The 17140-nt window shown below is 34.0% G+C and overlaps 1 pseudogene; it reads left to right on the top strand.

The window, feature by feature from the left end:
- The first annotated feature begins 13049 nt into the window (after positions 1-13049).
- On the top strand, positions 13050-13703 carry LOC129509239 (alpha-aminoadipic semialdehyde dehydrogenase-like; annotated as a pseudogene).
- Positions 13704-17140: the final 3437 nt, after the last annotated feature.

Here is a 17140-nt window from a genome sequence, read left to right as displayed (position 1 = left end):
GAGATAATTTCCCTGACAGAAATTCTTTCCCTCTTAACTATTTATGCCTGTGAATTATTTCCTCCACTGCAGTCTAAGATCCTTAAGGGCAGGGCCAGCCTCTGATTCACTTTTGTAAATCACTAGGCTTAGCACATGGTTGTATATCTAAAAGAAACTAATAAATGTTTGTTGAGTTAAAGACGTTTTACTTAGGCCACTTGAATAGCATACCCATTACTCAGTCTCTGTCTTGCTACCACTCTGCTATACCCCATCCTTTACCTAAACAATTCTGCTGCTACTCAGTTGGGTATGCCATGTAGAAATGAAGAAGAGTTTAAGAATCAATGCCCAGCCAAGGACTGAGCTACGGCAAAATTCCTGTGTTGTTTGAAAGTAAGTCAGAGGAAGCCTAATGGCTCAGCAGTTAGGCGTCTGCCTTCGGCCCGGGATGTGATCCTGGAGTCCCGGGATCGAGTCCCGCTTTGGGCTCCCTGCGTGGAGCCTGCTTCTCCCTCTGCCTTTGTCTCTGCTTCTCTCTCTCTCTCTGTATCTCTCATGAATAAATAAATAAAATATCTTTTTTAAAAAAAGTAATTCAGAACATAAATTAACTGTGCTGTACTGAAAAGTCGTATGTCTTGACTGAGCAATTGATTGGGCAATAGTTTCATTGCAGTACTGGCTAAACACTGCTATATATTTAAATGCTGTATTTTTCTTTCTCTCTTCTTTATATTTACTTTTGAAGAGGCTTTATATTAGGAGATGTTATTCTTTTTTAATAAGATGAATGGGGGAATTTTTTTCTATATTTATAACATTTTGATGTCCCAGATCAGTATTTGACCTCTAGCAAGGTGATATACTCTAGCTGCTTCCTTATTCTCATATTTTTGGCCACTGGTTTTATAAACATAAGCCATGTCCTCCCAATCCATTTTATTTTTAAAAATCAGTTCCCATTTATTCATTTGTCATAAAACCTGCTTCCCTACTCTGCATCTAATAAATATGAAATACATGCTGATAGCGTTTTTCATTCATCATTTGGCAAAAATTTACCAAGTGTTCGAAAGAGTGCTAGGTGAAACACATGAGCTATAGATTTCGTGGGTCAGGAAACACAAAAATAAATTAATAAAACACTGTCCCTGAACTCACTCAATTATCAATTCTTGTGGTGACTGAATTATGTGATTCTTTTGTCACGATATTATTTGACAGAAATAAAAATGTCTTAAGTGCTATAGAATATCCCTCTCTCTCTCTTTCCCTCCTGCCTTTCTTTCCTCCTCCTATTTAAGACAGCTATTTTCAGAGCATGTCAATATTGAATATTCATTAATTTTCAAAGTCCTGGGTTTTTGCCAGTTTAGATTTAGTTGATGTTGCATTACACTGTTGAGGAGATTTCATGGTTCTCTAATCAAATTAGCTCACTTCTAAACACAAACATTTTTATCAGACACTTGCCCTAAGCAATTGTGACTTAGCTCCCATCTTATGTTTTAAATAAAAAAATCAAGCAGCAGGTTATAAAGCTCAGCACATCACCTGCTGTGCAAAGAGACCGACACACAAGAGGAGCAGCCAACCTTCCTAGAGCACACATTGTAGATCACACAGTGTAACACACACTGTAGATCAGAGAGTTGTTACATCACTAATATTCAAAACCTCCTGGATTTCAATTACACTTTATTTATAATCTTAGCTGCTCTACCATTTGTGATGCATAGCAATATTCTACACATTCACCGCTTCCACCTTGATGGTTGTGAAGTATCTTCTATGATGCATTTTGTCATTTAATATTACGTTAACTATGCAAAACACAGCTAAATCTTGACAGGCCCCATAAAAATCCATCCTAAATGAACCATTATATTGTATGCTGTCAACGTAGACTAAAAAAATACAGTGCCACTCCACCACGCTTGCAGAAGCAGCAGAAAATAGTGTGTGATGTAGAAAATTGTGAGTGATGTAGCTTCCAAAAAGGAGATGGCAACTACACGTTTTGCACATATTCCCAGTCAGGACATGAGAAGGAAGATAACTGAAGAAGTGACAACAGTTAATTGGAATTTGATTTTATTCATGACGTAGTTTTTAATTCTGTGGGAGAATCAATTTTTAAGAAGACCTTGATGGTCTGGAAGTTCAGCCAATGCAAGAAAATGAGAGGTACACACCTGACCTTGTAAGGCCACTGGGTGCCAGGCAACAGCAGACACAGCGGACGGAGGCAATGGCAAAGAGGGAGTCAATTGCCTTGGGCTCTTGGGAAGCTTCTGGAGGGTTTGAAATATAGTGCTGTCAGCCTGCTGGGTTGGAAACTCAGCAGAGAGTTTTGGGACCCTTGGCACCTGACAAGTTCCCATAGGCACAGATGTAGTTTCCCATCTCGTCCGCCAAGTCCAGATCATCATGATAGTAATGAATACACAGATTCCTCTGCCCTATCCCAGAGCTGCTCTACGTAAGTCCTGCAATAGAGTCTGTATTTTTAAAAAGTGTACTGGGCAAACTAGGTGGTGAATACCTAGGGACAAATTAGCCAGGTGAATACACAACTGTGTAGCTGTGATTTGCCAGATATTAGAGTTCTGGCCACCTATGATCAACACTGAAGTATGTTTTCTGTTCCTTACAATCCTTGGCCTGCTAAAAACCATCCATTTATCGCCCACCCCTCACCAACCACGTTTTGTGGCCAAGCTAACAACCAGGTCACTCTAGTCTAATAACTACATACTTCTTTAGTTTTCTTTCGACCAGGAGTATATCATCTCCAGGTAATTCAGCATCTTCAACTGAAGGGAGTCAACAGGCTACTGTATTGAAAATCATGGGTTATTTCTATTAATAAGATTAAAGCACAGAATTTGAAATTTGTGTAATCTTATTATCTCTAAAAATGAGCTTGTTTGGGCAGGCCAGGCGGCTCAGCAGTTTAGTGCCGCCTTCAGCCCAGGGCCTGGTCCTGGAGCCCGGCATCGAGTCCCACGTAGGGCTCCCTGCATGGAGCCTGCTTCTCCCTCTCTCTGTGTCTCTCATGAATAAATAAACAAAATCTTAAAAAAAAAAGCACTTGTTCAAAGCTATCAATACATAAATATAAGTGTATATATACAAAACATTCATGATAACAGAACATATCTCATATGGACTTAATATGGTGGAACTGTGCAATCCTAAGAGGTAACCTATGGAAATCAAACAGTAACCTTTTGTAGAAAATGACAGAATCTTTAATATCACAGCTGAGAAAGTGAATGTTATGATAAGACCTTTATATAGTAAGTGCAAAGCTCTACTCTGCAACTTGGCCTAATGGGGTAGGTACTTTTTAAAATCTATTTGAATCATAGTGACATGAAAATTGCAATTTTGCCATATATTTAACCTGTATTAAGACTTCAGGGTATATTCTGTGGCCATCCTGCAGTTGTGTACTAATTCATGGCTCATGGCTTTCAATGGGCAGTTTTAGAATTGAAAGAGGACCTTTAATATCATTTTTTTCTTTTATTTATTATTTTATTTGGGATTAGATATTAAATGCATTCCTTTTACAAAATACTAAAAATGCTGGTTAAAATAAAAACAAGCAAAAAAATAAAAAATAAAAAAATAAAATAAAATAAAAACAAGCATGCTTTTTAAATAAAAGAAAATAAATAGACTCTAAATTATACAACATAATTATAATCAATAATAATATAAAATAATAATATAATTATTAATAAATAAATAATGTATTTTAATAAAATATCATTTCATATGGATATATAAAATAAATAATATATTTTATATATTTTATTTAATATAAATATTATATTTATATAATATTTTAATGAAATATAGTTATATTTCTATTATAATCTATATAATAATTATAATATTCAACTAAAAACAATGAGGGATCCCTGGGTGGTACAGCGGTTTGGCGCCTGCCTTTGGCCCAGGGCGCGATCTTGGAGACCCGGGATTGAATCCCACATCGGGCTCGGTGCAGGGAGCCTGCTTCTCCCTCTGCCTGTGTCTCTGCCTCTCTCTCTCTGTGACTATCATAAATAAATAAATTAAAAACAAACAAACAAACAATGAAATAGAACCTGTGTATAAGTATTGGAAAATTAAGAGATTTTAGAATGCCAAACATGGAAGCCACATTGAAGCAGCCATAATCCACACTGTTCTAAATAATCTAGAATCTTGATTGTTAAAAACAAAGCCAGAGAATAAAGACATGATACTCAGGTCCAAACATAGAGAAATGATACTGGCTACCAGTTTTATTAAAGTTAGAACATTCAGAGGGCTTCAAATTCAATGCAGAAATGCACTAGGGAAAGTTCACCTTCCAGAAAATAGACATTGGCAAATAACTTCTGTCTCAAAGAGGACTTAGGTAGAAAAATAAAAATAAAATAAAATAAATAAAATAAAATAAATTCTCCCCTAAAAATTTATAATTTGGATCTGCCTTCACACTGATGGACTTTGAATTTATATTTCTTTCAAGTATACGTTAAGAAATTAGGTTATAAAACTAACTCAAGTTTCTCCTGTGTTAGTGGGCCCTATAGCACTCTCTGTAAGGTTTCATAACCACTAATATTTCATATAATACAAGAGATAAAAATCAACTGGATGAGAACTCACAATTCAGAAAGATACATGACAACATGAGGGAGAATAAGCACAAAGAACTCATGGCTGAGTTAGATAACCAAGGAGTTTAGACATTCCAACTACTGTATACAGATTTTTGAGAAAGTACAACTAAACATTTATGTTTATATTTTTCTTGAAGAGTAATTCTAGGCCATGAGTGAGAAAGAAATATTATCAAACAAAGCCACAATGATTCAAAAGACAATGAAATAGAATCTGTGTATGAGTATATATATATATATATATATCCATATATGTGTAACCACCATACAATTTTTAAGAAAAGAAAATATTTTCAGAACCTTAGAGGACCCTTGTGTGATACTTAACAATCAAGATCCTTCCATTTGTACCACAGTAAGCACTGCCTTGATTTATAGAACAATTATTCCCTTAATTCTACTTACTTTTCTTAATGTAATATTTAATTTTGTTTATGTATGAATTATACATACTTAAAATTGCACTTCATTCATGTGGTTGTTATTTTACTCTGCTCAAAATTACTTCTGAAATCCATTTGTGTTCGCAGTTATAATACACTTACTTTTATTAGTCTGTATTAATCTGTTGTATGTGTATACCATGATCAAACTGTTAATTCTAGTGCTCATGAACCCAAACAGAATTCCAGGAGTAAAACTATAAACATCAAAAGGAATTGATTAAAATTAATGTCACATAATTAAAAGTAATGTTATAGAATTAAAAGTAACATCAAATAAAAAATTTAATGAATAAAAACATAATTTGTGAAGTGGAAGATAGATCAAGAAATTATATAAACTATATCAAAGAGAAATTCAGTAAAGGTTAAAAGAAACCTAGAAGAGAATGAAAAGATGTAATATATATCTAATCAGATAAAGACAATGGGGGAGAGGAAGAATACTTTAAGGAGAGTTTCCCAGAAATTAAAAAAAGAAATGAATATTTAGATATATGATGCACAAAAATGGCATATCTGATAAAAGATTAGTATCCAAAATATGCAAAGAACTTATAGAACTCAACACCAAAAAATCCCACATAATCCAATTTAAAAATGGGCAGAAGATATGAATAGATATAGATATTTCTCCAAAGAAGACACACAGATGGCAAAGAGATAGATGAAAGATCCTGGACATCACTCATCATTAGGGAAATGCAAATCAAAACCACAATGAGTTAGCACCTCATACCTGTCAAAATGGCTAAAATAAAAAAAAAAAAACACAAGAAACAGCAAATATTGGAAAGGATGTGGAGAAAAAGAAATCGTCTTGCAGTGTTAGTGGGAATGCAAACTGGTACAGCCACTCTGGAAAATAGTATAAAGGTTCCTCAAAAATTAAAAATAGAACTACCATATGATCCAGTAATCACACTAGTGAGTATTTACACAAAGAATATGAATATGAAATGTTAATGCAAAGGATATATGCGACCCTATGTTTATTTCAGCATTACTTACAATAGCCAAATTATAGAAACATCCCAAACGTTCATCAATAGATGGTATATCTATACCATATACATACATATTTATATATATACACTTTCTTTATTCTTCATGTATGTGTGTATGTGTATATATATATATATATATACATGAAAATTATTGAGCCATAAAAAGAATGCAGTCTTGCTACTTGCAACAACATAGGTGGACCTAGAGGATATAATGCTAAGCTTAATATGTCAGTTAGAGAAAGACAAATAACCATATGATTTTGCTCATATGTGGAATTTAAGAAACAAAACATGCAAAGAAAAAAAAGGAGACAAACCAAAAAACAGACTCTTTTTTTTTAAGGGTTTTATTTATTTATTCATGACGGACACAGAGAGAAGCAGAGACACAGGCAGAGAGAGAAGCGACTCCACACAGAGACTTGATGTGGGACTCGATCCTGGGATTCCAGGATCATACCCTGGGCCCAAGGCAGGTGATCAACTGCTGAGGCACCCAGGTGTCCTGAAAAATCAGACTCTTACCTATAGAAAACAAATTGACAGTTACCAGGGATGGGGGGTGGGGGCGGTGGGAGGATGGGTGAAATAGGTGATGGGGATTTAGAGTACACTTATCATGATGAGCATTGAGTAACATGTAGAAATATTGAGTAACATGTAGAATTATTAGTAACATGTAGAATTATATTACAATATTACAATAATATTGAAACTAACATAACACTATATGTTAACTACTTTGGAATTAAACTTTTTTTTAAAGACAAACAACAAACAGGAATCTTACTAAAAATGGAACCTTATTAAGAGAAATTCTAAAAGACGTAATTTAGAAACAAAGAAAATAATCCTAGAAGAAAGATCTGAGCAGCAAGAAGCTTAGTAAGAAAAGATATTGTGTATATTTGGGTAATCTAAATAAACACTCAGTATATAAAATAATAACAATGCTTAACTTATGAGACAAAGAAAAGACAGATTAAATCCTGCATAAGATTAACATAAGATTAATTTATGATGTGTGGAAGTGTGATTATAATTCAAGTGTTCTTTAATCCTTGTATTATTCAAGAAGTTCATGAATTTAAACCTTAGATTAATGTTTAAATTATAATATTACAACTCTCAAACCAAAGTGGGTTGAAGAAAGTGTAATAATAACAATAACAACAGCTATAATAAATAAAAATAATCCCAGGAAGGCAGGAAGTGAAGCAAAATGACCAAAAGAGTACATAAACAATTATTGTAGAAATAGTTCAAAATATATCAGTAATCAATAAAAATTCACAAATCAAGTACTAATAAGCAAAGGTAGCTTGGAATTAAAATTAAGAATTCCTGCTCCATGATATTTAAAACAGTTCCTCCTAAAAACAATACAAGTTTTAAGGTGTCAGTCTGGCTCAGTCAGAAGACCAAGCGACTCTTGATCTCAGGGTTGTGAGTTTGAGTCCCATGTTGGATGTAGAGATTACTTAAATAAATAAATAAACAAACATGACAACTAGCTTTAAAGTAAAAGAATGAAAAATGTTACATTAGTTAGGAAACACTGAACAAAAGATAGCTGATAGAGTTGTTAATACAGCAACAGTAGGGGTACTGAATCTCAATATAAGGTAAAGAATGGATTCATCAGAAGCTCAGAAGTTCTCAACTCCTCTGAGGGAATAACAGGCTCAAAGCACATGAGGCCAAATCAATAAAATGTAGAGAAAACTTAATTCACTTACAGTTTTAGTGAATATATGTGACACTCTTCTTCCAGTAATCAATGTTTGCAGCCAACAAAAAATTAGTAATGCTATAGATTTGACAACAGAATTAAGTAACTTGGTATAAAATAAACTTATAAAATTAGCATTTCTCTCCAGCATGTATGGAATATTTATGAAAACTGACAACCTACTTAGACATTTCACAAGCCCCGTATCATACAGACTAGGATCTTTGACAAGAGAAGAAAGGAAAATCATCACCATTAATATAGTGAATAGCAACACCAAGGAAAACAGCAAGCCTTAAAAAGAGGGCAATTTTTTGAATATTTTAGAACATTTTCCAAATAGCAATAGTCAATGAATTAATCACAATGAAAACCTGAAAAGATTTGAGAGTCAATGAAAATGAAAATATTACACAGGGAAGTTTGTTGGGGCAGGGCTAGCATTGCTTTCAAAAACAAAGCTTAAAGGTTTCTGTTATAAAAAAGAAAAGGCTAAAATACCTGGTTAAATACCTGTCTTAAATACTCTTTTACACAGCACTCCAAATTCATCCTTGCATACTAATGTCAGTTTCTATTTTATGACCTCAAGTTCTTTGTCTTGATTAGGCTTAACTTAGACTATTTCCTGCTGGCCTAACAAGATCATCAATGGATTTAGCCACATCTCTTTATAGAACTTCACAGCCGACTTTTATCCAGTTGTACAATCTCAGCCTTTCACTTTTTAAAGTCAAATAAATAAACCATTTATACATTCTGTCCTTTTCTTTCCAAAAATGTGCATCTTCCCATTCTGTCTTAGTTATTATTAATCTCGTAACCTCCCTGATAGCACTGTGGGAAACGCTTCTGGTGGACAGGAAGAGATGAAGAAATGAACCACTTGAATTTACATATGTTCATTTCACTGAAAAGAACTGAGTCCTCAGGCTTTGTGTTCAGATGTTTTCTTTGCCATGATAAGAAAGAAAAACTAGATGACCCTGCTTGAGGATTTTACTGCACATGTACCTTAGACTAAACTCAGAACCTGTCACTATATTCAGAACTATCACCTCCTCACATATTTACCAACCATGTCATCTTTGTGCTAGGACACAAACACTTCTTCTCTAAACAGCAATTATGGAGGATGAGCTGGTAAGAATATTTTCTTTATTTTTTGTTGTTTTGTTTTGTTTTGTTTACAATTCCAAAAGAAAATAAAGATATGGATTCAGTCAGAACAAAAGCTCCAGTAAGCATTCCAATTTGTCTTTGAATATGGAAACTCATCCTGCCTTCTTAAACTGAGCTAGAAAAAACCTGATACACTAGCCAGAAAACTCTAAGTGACCCTCTCCAAGATGAGTTTGAGCAAATTTCTCAAGTTAAATGATATATTCTGTTTTTTGCAGAAATTGAGATAAATTTCTGGTGAGGGCATTTTGCTGTGTTGTGTAGCCATGCACAATATTTTTTTTTCCCTCGAGAGGATATGTTAGCCACAACAGAAGAGTCCCCTCCTATGAGCTACAAAAATACATATTATCCCATATTGAATAATAGCTTATATTTATAGACCAGTCCAGCATCATGCATCACCCCTAATATTCTGCATATATTACTTTTATTTCTTTCTCAAAATAACCCTAATGTAATAGTTCTTTCATCCTCATTTTACAGAGAGGAAACTGAGCACAGATAGTTAAGCACAAGTAATTTGACAAAGGTAAATGGGAAGTGAAAGAGTTAAGATTTGAGTCCAGATAAGCTGGGCTTCAGAGCCCATGTTTGGAAACTTATTACTTCTATCTTCGTTTTGAGTTTCTCTGGATATCCTGAGACTCAACAGTAAAATATGGCAATCAATGAGCTGTTATTCAAAGGTTTCCAAGATTCATTCAATGCTACTATCACTCATCTTGTCTCAACTACTTCCTTCATTACTGTACCTTTGTCCTAAACCACATAGTACCTGTCTTTACTGAGGACTTCTTGTATTTAGATGTAATTATTCAGAGTTAAGAATATCCATTATATAAACCATAATATATTTTATTGATTCCTTTAGCTATATTCTGAGTAGCACTTGAATAAAGGCCTGCGCTTTGGAATGAGACTGTAAATTTCAATCCAGATCTACTATTCTAGCATATTCTAGAATATTGAGGGGGAAGGGCAAAATAGCTTCAATCACTATCAGTTTCCTCTCCTGTAAAATACTGATACTAATAGTACTAACTCCACATTGTCGAGATGAATAAATTAGATAACATACAGAAAGAAGTTCAATAAATTTTATGTGACTCATTAAGTGCCCAATACTTAAAAAAATTAATGGTTCAAGGATGCAATTGCTGAATCATTTGCAAAAGATGCATGATGATGAAGATTTTAGAAAATAATTAATATTAAAATGATTTACCATGTAAGTTTTTTCTAGGATACCCAACTTAAACCCTGGTACTCATCTAGAGTGCATTTATTATAGGAAGCCAGTATGATTTTCTCATTTGTTAGGTTTGACACCACAGTTAAGTGTTTTAAAGATCTTAATATATTCAGGAAACTCTAAAGAAATTGGTGAAGGCTCAGAGAAACCAAATGCAATTTTTTAAAAAGTAACTCTTAAAGTACTAAGGAAAGTGGTATTGAATCAGCAATACCCTGACTGTGCCCTATGATTCTGATGAAGCTTGAGTGAAAACATACAACAACACACTCTACAGAAATTGTAAATGCTCTAGGAACGGCTAGAACCAGGAAGTGTCTTAAATCCTTAGAGGATACCTGCATTTACACAATCCAGAAATAAACAGATTATATAGTGAACTTCAGCCAAACTGATCTAATCTAATTTTTGCTGTTCTAATAAAGACAGATTGGATTAAGGGCAAATCTGAGATGTGAGAAATCTGTAGGTATTTCGAAAAGATTTCTTTTCAAGCAAAGATATAGCTCAGGGGTGCCCCTATCAATACACATTTTAACTAAATATTAATTAGCCAAATGAAGAGTGAAGCCAAAATTACTATTATAGAATGAATTTCAAATAGAACAGAATTTTTATTTAAAAGTACAGTTTTAAACAGAAATGAATTTTGAATGTTATGGTTTGGGAAAAATAATTTCTCACTTAGATTACTCCTATGGTAGATAATAAGGATTTGTGGTACAAAAAGATGCTTTTATTTAAGGGTTTTGGAAGAGTCACATATTTGAGGGATGCCTTATTTCCCTCTAACATTTTCATTTTTTAAACTTTTAAACTATATATATATATATATATGCATTATTATATCTTGATCAATGTTGATTTATTCTGAGTATTAATCACACTTGACTTTGCAGTTCTTCTTTCTTATATTTTTGAGGGGCCAACATTTACATTCTTCTTTTATGATTTGAAGAAGATCCACTTAGGACTTTTTTTTCCAGGCCTAGTGGCAAGCCTTAGTGGAATTAAATAAAGAATTTTAAATATAATTTTTATATTGTAGTTAAACTTATTCTGTTGAATGTATAAACATTAGCAAAAAAAGAGAATAGTATAATATCACTGTTATTATAGCTTAGGTTATTACTCAAATTTTATTGACATTTATGGATATAAAGCTATATGTAGATATGCCTCAAAAAGGGATAAAGTCCTCCCAGTATTTTATGCTTTATAATATTAATACTAAATGTCAAAATATGTTGTATTTATTTTATAATAAATTATCAGCTTTCACAATCATCAGTAATTGTGGAAATATTACATACACAGTTATATACAACCGACTAATAGAATTTTAATACATAAAGCACATAAGGAGATTTTTATTCCAAGTTACAGATGGAATCCTTAACTATACTTGAAGGTATTATAAGATATTAATCTATAAGATATGAGCAAAAGTCCAGATGGAATATTCCTATGACTACTACTTTTATGTTGATTAAACATAATGCTACCTAACAGAATTAAATGACTACTGTTCCCAAACAAGTTCAGAGATATCAAAAAATAAAATGAATTATGCGTTTTGTCCTCAGCATTCCAAATGTTCACTCTGAGGCTCAAACACCTGAACAAATATTTGAAAGACTGAGTTCAAAGCCAAACTTCAATGCCTTTGAGGCTGGCAAATAAAATATTGAGATTAACAATTATCTGAACTAGGATTTTAAAATTTTTAATGCAACACTTTTTTTCTTTTTCTCTTTTCCCTCCTCTTCCTCTCCATATTCCTTTCTCTTCCCTTCCTTTCTTAAGTAATTCTATCCTAAAGTAGTGAGGGGATAGGGTTGGGGAAGGGTAGTTGCAGTGGCTAGAGCAGGTTGTCAGAGTCCGAGAAAGTGAGAGGGACATCCATAGGGAGAGTGAACTGGCATGGGAGGTCAGAGTCCAAGCAGGTAAGAAAGATGTCCCCATAGAAGGGCAGCCTGGTATGAGGCCTCAGTTTGGGTGAAGAAGGCAATCATGCAGGGAAAGAGCTTAGCTTGAGGAGTTAGTGTCTTAATGGGTGAGGAGGAGTGGCCTAAAAGAGTGTCAAAAGGAAGGTCAAAGGGTTTCTCTTCCTTTGGGCCAAAAGGTTTCTCTTCCTTTGGGCCACTCTTGTTTTCTTTAATTAATGTTTACATAATAGATTTTTTCCCCATCCTTTTATAAAATGTGTCTTTTTTTTTCTTGTCTTTATACCACACACTTCCACAGAGATTTACTTACAAAAGACAAATTAAGAATGAATAAGCATAGATAATGCTGCTGTAAACAAGAGGATGCATGGATCTCTTCAAATTAGTATTTTTGTATTCTTTGGGTAAATACCTAGTAGTGCAATTGCTGGGTCCTAGGGTAGTTCTATTTTTTACTTTTTGAGGAAACTCCATACTGTTTTCCAGGGTGGCTACACCAGTTTGCATTCCTATCAACAGTGTAAGAGTGTTCCCCTTTGTTTGTATCCTGCCAACACCTGTTGTTTCATGTGTTGTTGATTTTGGCCATTCTGACAGGTGTGGAGTTGATATCTCACTGTAGGTCTGATTTGCATTTCCCTGATGATGAGTGATGTTGAGCATCTTTTCATAGGTCTGTTGGCAATCTGTAGGTGTTCTTTGGGGAAAAAAATGTCTATTCATGTCTTCTATTTTTTAATTGGATTATTTTGTTTTGAAATGCTGAATTTTATAAGTTCTTTATATATTTTGGATACTATTTATCACCATGTCTGGCCAGAGATGTACCATGGCGAGACACCTGTTTTTACACAAAAGTATCATGATGAAGTTGTAAATAGGTTTAAAAAGGCCTATGCACAGATACATGTGGGGAACCCATGGGACTCTGATGTTCTCTATGGGCCACTCCACACCAAACAAGCAGTGAACATGTTTCTTGAAGCAGTGGAGGATGCAAAGAAAGAAGGTGGCACCGTGGTCATGGTGGCAAGGTCATGGATCGCCCTGGCAATTATGTAGAACCAACAGTTGTCACATGTCTGGCCCACAATGCATCCATTGCGCACACAGAGACATTTGCTCTGATTCTTTATGTATTCAAATTTAAGAACAAAGAAGAAGTCTTTGCATGGAATAATGAAGTAAAACAAGGACTTTCAAGTAGCATCTTTACCAAATTTGGGCAGAATCTTCCGCTGGCTTGGACCGAAAGGATCCGACTGTGGCTTTGTAAATGTCAATATCCCAACAAGTGGGGCTGAGATCAGAGGTGCATATGGAGGAGAAAATCACACTGGTGGTGGCCGGGAGTCTGGGAGTGATGCCTGGAAACAGTACATGAGAAGATCCATTTGTACTATCAACTACAGTAAGGACCTTCCTCTGGCTCAAGGAATCAAGTTTCAATAAAGGTGATGATAAATCAGCATTACTTCAAGTCTTCTAGGCATTCATGCAGTTTTTTATTCTGAAGAAGACAAAGAAAATTAAGATTTGCCCTGAATAAATGCATCATTTTGATTTAAAAAAAATTGCAAATATCTTCTCCCATTCTGTAGGTTGTGTGCACTTCTAATTTGTGTTCATTGTGTGATTCTGGAAAGCTACCTTAGTTTCCCTTTAAGTTTTCTCATTTGTACAATTGAGTGATGTATCTTTTTTTCTTTCCTAATCTGCAAAAATACTGAAGACTCATTATTTCCTTGGAGAGATCTTGATACCCATTTTATACTACATAGTAGTAATAAACAATTTTGGGAAGGATTCTAGCCATTGTGGAAATTAGTGCCTTTACTGACTCTGGATCTATGAGATATTTAAACTACAATCCAGGAGCCCATTCTCCATGTTACTGATGCACATTCCTAGCTTTGTAGCATAGGCAAAAAAAAAAAAAAAGAAGAAAGAAAGAAAACTTTGGTTCGTAAAAGTGTTGAGAAATTATGACTTGCACTTTTGTTTTCTGACTTATTTTTCTTAAATCAATATCATGATGTTCAATCCAATTCATATAGACTACACAAACCACATGGGATTTTTTTTACCTAAAGCAATTACCTAACAATTGATTTGTTTTTACTACATTAATGACTTTTCTATGTTAATGATACAGTGTCTTCCAATTTAAGTTTAAAGTTAGGCATTTATAAACAATGGTTTAAATTTTTCAAATCACTGAAATACCAGTGTCTTGGAGCTCTACTTACAGTATGCCAACCACTCACTGTGGGAGTTGCCAGATGAAAATCCATAGGCAAGTTCCAGTCCTCATAAATATGTGCTTGGTCAGACTGACAAAATCTTTAGATAAAAATTGAATTGGACTTCTGAAAAGAAATGCATGATGTGTTCAGCTCGACCCCACCCTTGCCTGTGTCCTCTTCACAGATCTAATTCGTACATTTATGTATTAGCCTGACCCTTGCAGGTCTTCGAATTTGCTCATGATTTAACATAACTGCCAAAGTGACAAAACTTAATGGAGTATAAGAAATTAAGCATGCTGCTAAAATGACTTGAGTAATTTGAAACTATATATTTTCAAGCATATCCTTAAGTAGGTGACAATTATGTTCACCGATTACTGAATCACAATAGAATGGGTGCATGAGAAAATAACATGATCATGTGCTATTCTTGCTAAACATCTATACTCTTTCTATATGAAAGTATCAATAATTTTTAGCCAGTAAGACTGTTGTATAAGCAAAAGGTAGCTGCTTCCAAGTCAGAGTTGGTAGCAGATGCAAGGTGCCTTATTTCCATTGATATCTGCTAAAAGAAATAGAGCTAACACTATATAATTTGATTCATAGAGTCTTAATTACAGGATATAAAATGTTCTGTAAATGAGCCATTATGCATTTTCCATTTTGTTGTTTCAGTGAATAAAAACTTCAGAACTGAGCAAATTTTTGGTTAAGATGCAAGTTACATGTGCTGAGAATCACTATTATCTAAAGAAATGCTCTTGTTTGGAAGCCTCAGATCCTAATCCCTTTAGTTCTGTGGACTTCCTACATGATCTCAGGAGCCTCCTCTGCTCCTCTTTGCAGCTTGTAAAATGAAGACTAAGACCTGCTTCAGATTAATCCCACTGATTCTGTAGACTTTAAACACTGATTTATAAAAGACACTGGGCTTTTCTGAAGCAAATTAAAGACAAAAAACCCACATCTTTATTGTTATTGTTATAAATTCCTATTGTTATTTTGGTTGATAGTTTTCTCAATGAGAGATTTGTACAAGAGATTGTTATTTGGAAGAAGTGTGTCCATGCTAAAAGTCTATTCATTTGTTAAGTTAACCACCCACAAAACACTTCCTTTTATCTGTAATTTGTACATTTTTTTGAGTTATGTTGAATTACTGAAGAGGAAATTTTTTCTGTTTTTCATCCTTAGGAATACTTTATTATAAACTGTATTCCACACCACTCCTCACACCAAAATTTCAAAAAAAAAAAAAAAAGAAAGAAAGAAAGACAAGAAAAGAAATAAAAAAAATCCTTCTTAACCAAGTCCTCCCTAACCAAGGCATATCATAAACAAGATCACTCATTTACTCAATAAACACCCATCAAAATCTTTTTCATTTTCATATCCTACATTAAATTGCACAGGATATGACTCAATATACTCTGATTTTATTTATTTTTTAAATTTTTTTATTGGAGTTCAATTTGCCAACATATAGTATAACACTCAGTGCTCATCCCGTCAAGTGCCCCGTTCAGTGCCTGTCACCCAATCATCCCAACCCTCTGCCCACCTCCCCTTACACCATCCCTTGTTCATTTCCCAGAGTTTATACTCTGTTTTTAAATAATTAGAAGTGGAAGATTGTGTTTTCCATAGAAAAAAGTAAATAAAAGACTTAAAACCTAACTTATCCAAACAAATAATCTGTGTACATAAGAAGGTGGCTGTATTCAGACTTTGGAAAGTGGTGTTCATGAAGCTCTCCTTTATACCAAACACCTTACATCATCTCACAAACCAGACAGATCATAAGTAGTTGCACCTGGGCTTATAAACATATTATATCTTTGAAGTAAATGACCTTGATTTTTGCCTCTTTTTCTTTTTATTGGTTTATCACATTAATCAACCTTACATGTCATGAAATTCTGCATAAGCACGAGTACAGATCTAGCATTAAAAAGTTCAAGGCATGAATTACAGTATAAAATAAATAAAATAGTGATGTACCATAATTCACACTCACCTATGTCTATCATTAACAGTTATGAAAAGAGAAAATTGATTTCATTGTTGGAAAGTCCTGGGTATTTCATGCCATCATTTGACGTGTACATGTGAATAAACTCTTAAGAGGAAATGAGAAAGGGCAAATAATGCAGTAGTGATAGAAAATAATAATCAGTTCAGCAAGTGGATCCAGCTGAGAACAAATTGAAGTCACTCAATTTTTCCCTTTGTCTCTTTGCTCTTTTTCTTTCATTTATATTCATGGACTAAGAAGAGCCCTCAAAAAATCATCTCATAAAGCCACGATGAAATAATATAATCAAGATAATTCCAAGAGTCGGTATCTAGTAATGAAATCTGTCAGGAAGTATATTCATTGTTTCATCATCTTGACTCATGAAATGGTTTTCCACATGTCACCTCTAAGAACTCTCCTTCAACAATCAGAACTTAAGGACATCAGCTCACACTCCTCCTTCAGAGTCATACTTTCTCTTATCTTTCTTATGTGCTGAATTTTATCCTCTTCCCAAATTTCAGGTGATAATTGATGGTAAGGTCTTTAAAGAGATTATTAAGAATGAAGTCTTTATGGTAAGCTTTAATTTCCATATGACTGGTGTCTTTATAAGAAGAGGAGATTAAG

Source organism: Nyctereutes procyonoides, unplaced genomic scaffold (assembly GCF_905146905.1).
Source record: "Nyctereutes procyonoides isolate TBG_1078 unplaced genomic scaffold, NYPRO_anot_genome, whole genome shotgun sequence".
NCBI classification, from domain to species: Eukaryota; Metazoa; Chordata; class Mammalia; order Carnivora; family Canidae; genus Nyctereutes; species Nyctereutes procyonoides.
Note: the sequence above shows the minus strand (reverse complement) of the source record. Positions and strands in the feature narration are given on the sequence as shown.